This window comes from Trachymyrmex septentrionalis, unplaced genomic scaffold (assembly GCF_001594115.1).
Source record: "Trachymyrmex septentrionalis isolate Tsep2-gDNA-1 unplaced genomic scaffold, Tsep1.0 scaffold387, whole genome shotgun sequence".
NCBI lineage: Eukaryota > Metazoa > Arthropoda > Insecta > Hymenoptera > Formicidae > Trachymyrmex > Trachymyrmex septentrionalis.
The window spans coordinates 25998-30111 of NW_017305554.1; the positions used below are offsets into that span (position 1 = coordinate 25998).

General features: G+C 26.7%; 1 pseudogene; it reads right to left on the reverse strand.

The window, feature by feature from the left end:
* Window positions 1-3437: 3437 nt before the first annotated feature.
* Window positions 3438-4114, reverse strand: part of LOC108750930 — a 6481-nt pseudogene continuing 5804 nt past the window's right edge.

Consider the following 4114-nt stretch of genomic DNA (forward strand, 5'->3'; position numbering starts at 1 on the left):
TTATGCATCAGAATGTAACTCTACATAAATAATTTTAAATACATAATGAATTTATATTAAAAAATTCAGTTTTTTCTTTCAATCTGTATAATGCATTTTTATATATATTTATTAGAACACGGATTAAAAAGATATTACTGTTTATTAAAATAATTTATGATCCAGATAGTATCCGTCATTTTTGTCGTATTATATTCAAACGTGATTTAGAGAATCTGTAATTTTCTCACAATTTTGTTATCATTTTGAAAATATGTATAAACCATCCTTAATTCTCTGTTTCTACATTTAATCGACTATAACACTTATTCAAATTTAAATATTTTTTCCACCGAATAGTTTTAAGAAGATCGTAAATAAGAATAATCATATTGTAAATAGCACTGGCACACAGATTTACGTGTATCGATACATCACTGCATACTACTACATCATCTCTCACGCACATGTAGGTACACGTAAATTTTTGTATAATAATAACTTTCTAATTGGACGGCTAACACTCTAACAAAAAAAACATCAGATACTCCTAACGTGTCGGAGATTTTGATGCATCTTTTACAGGCTCTTATTGAATAAAAAAAAATGATTCGTGTCCAGCCGTTTCAGCTATTAGCCCATAATTTCGAAGAAATCAATAATTTAAATAGTTATTGTAATAATTTGAAAAACGTACTGCATTGAAAAATATTAATACCTTTATAAATTTCACTTTATTTCACCAAATGTTGATGATAAAATTACATCTGAGTGGATGATTCTGAATCTCGGATGATGATTTTAGTAGACCGCGCACCAATCGAAATGTTACTCACTTCAGTAAGTATTCGACTCATTCGCGCGCGCAGCGATTTTCTGAACTATTTTAGAAGAAATATTTTAATAAAATATATTAGAATAAAAAACGATAGAAATATTCATGATGAAATCGCATATGCTAACAAAGTGGAAAATGCGATTATCGATGTTAAGCAAGATAAAACATCTTTGTCGCTGTCAGAATAATATATAACTGATAGACTGAAAATTTTTAGATTAAATTTTATACAAAATACAATTTGCTGAAAAAGTGGAAAGTTCCATGCTTTCTGAAAGATCAAAGATTATTGGAAAGATAATTGCGGAATTTGTGGCAGAAATGAATCATGATTTTCATTTAAAAGAAAATGAAGAATTACTTTTGGTGAAAGAATGCATCACACAGGAAGGTATTAACACAACTAATTCAAATATTTCATCACCAATTTATTATACTGTATAAATATCATTTATAAATATCAATTATTGATTTACCAGAATAAAAACATAATCAATGAAATAATTGTAATCTGTATGTTCAAATAATTCATTCGCAAAGATGTACGTTAATGAAATTATTCATAATTAATACAAAATACATTTTATTAATTATTAAAAAATGAAATTAATTTTCAACTTCTTTAACGAATCATTGTAATGTATTCATTACATCAAAGTTAATTAGTAATTAATATAATACATTCCAAATAAATTAATATAAAATAATCAATTATTTCATATAATATATCATAGGATATGTGATAACACAAACTGTAGAAATCAAAGCCTTTAAAAATTAATTCTTATTGCAAAAAATATTATCTCAGCCGGCGGTCGAACCTGGATCTCTTGTATTCCGTGCGAGATCCGGGATCATTTCCGGGCCAAGATAATATTTTTTGCAATAAGAATTAATTATTCTCAGATTTTAATGTGTCATTCAATATTATTAAGATCGTTTCAAAGATGCGAATCAACATCAAAAATTTGTTAAATTACTAGTCGATTTAACTCTATTGATATTACTGCGATAATTTAGTAGAGTTAGTGTTCAAAACCGAAAAATCATTTTGACGCGCGTTTCTGGGAACTACATATGTAGTATATAAATTCTCACAAAAATCATATAAGCATTAAGATCTAGTTGGATCGTTTAAAAGCTTTGATATCTATAGTTTGTGTTAATCAATTAATATTTTAGGTAACAATTTATTTATTTTCAACAGTCAGTGTAATAAGCTGGTGATGAAATTTTAGAATCAGTCGCGTTAATATCTTTTTGTGTGATGCATTCTTCCACGAAAAACAATTCTTCTACCAAAAATAATTCTTTTTTTAAATTATCACGAATCATTTCTGCCACAAATTCCGCAATTATCTTTCCAATAATCTCTGCTCTTTCAGAAAACATTGAACTTTCCTTTTTAAGCAAGTTGTATTTTGTATAAAATTTAACTACAAAATTTTCAGTCCATCAGATATATACTATTTTGAAAGCGACAAAGATGTTTTATCTTGCTCAGCATAAAAAATCGCATTTTCCACTCTATTAGTAAATATATGCGATTTCATATAATAAATATATCTATCGTTTTCCATGCTGGTAAATTTTATTAAAATATTTTTTCAATTCAGAGAATCGAATGTTTACTGAAACGAGCAAAATTTAATTGACGCGCGATCTACTTGCTGTGTTCCGAATCCGAGATTCAGAATGATCCACCCAGATGTAATTTTATCTTTAACATTCGATGAAATAAAATGAAATTTATAAAGATGTTGATATTTTCCTATATAGCACGTTTCTCAAATTATTACAATAATTATTTAAAAAATTGATTTCTTCGAAATTATGGGCCAAAGACACTATGCATTGGATCTATTTGTTGCATTATATAATTGCATTACATGTTGCCTCTGTATCGTTTGCTGCGATTAAATAATCTTTAGTCCAATGGAATTTATCTCCTTTCTTCTCTCCTTTTATTAATACGTCTGGATGTGCCTTCACCAGTGCTTATGTGAAAGCTAAAGATGTATATTGAATTTCGCATTACAATAATGGTATCTTCCTCATTTCTACTGGTTAATTTTATGTAACGTGTACGTATTCAAAGACAACCTGGTATAAAATTGCCTGTCTTTGGAGTTATATCCTCACTTGCAGTTAATTCATTATCTGAACTGCTCTCGTTATTTACACGATCTAAATTTGAATCTAATATTCTATATTAACGTAAGAAATTATTAAAAAAGTACAGTGAATATATTATATTTTTATGTAAATTATGTAAATTTTCCACTGTACGGACTGAATTATAATCTTTTTAGAATCTATTATTTGAATATTAAAGAGTGATTAAGAATGTAGCGATCAAATAGATTTAAATGTTCTGTAATAAATTTGATAATTATCGGGTGAAATTAGAATGTTCCAATATTATTAATTTTATATACTAAATACCATAATAATAAATTTGAAACATGGCTTCCAATTTGTATTTAATCAGGCTGTGTAACATAAGTGAATACTGAGTACTTAGTTTTATAAAGAATTGTGCAATCAAAAAACAGAAATTGGGAGAAAAATAAAAATTTCAACCTTTCAGAAATCATACGCTGTAAAAAATACACAGTTTCTAATAAATTAAAATTTTTGTTCTGTGTTCTCTATTCCTTTGATTGCGCGCAGTATCAATACACACATATTAAATGTATGATTAAAATTTTTAATTGTGTGTATGTTATTTAAATAAATTATGAATATTTTCTTCATTGTACGTTTATAATGTCTAGAATTGCAAATCATATTTGACGACATGCATCAAAAATTCATTTAATAAATTTTTCTAGTTTCATTTGAGTATATTTGTCTGCTGTACATTTTCTTTAGTTGACATTGATCAATTTACTATTATTAATTATACATTTTTTAATACGTTAATTAATTTTTTAATTTATTTGAAGTATACATACTTGTGTCTACGTTTTAAATGACCTTTGAGTTCTGATACCTAAATGTAGAGTTACATTTTTTGCATATTGTTTTTGTATCGTTTTCTGCGATAAAATAATTCCAAGCCCAATGTAATTTATCTTCTTTCTTCTCTTCTTCTGTTAATATGTCTGGATGTGTTTTCGTCAAGCGTTTATGTTAAGTTGCTAAAGATCTATTTTGTATAGTAAATTTTGCATTACTGTAATTGTATTTTGCCATATTATTTTTTGTTAATTTTGTGTAATGTTCACATATCCAAAGACGAAATGGTATAAACATTATCTTTGAAGTTATATCTTTATTTGCAGTCATATCATC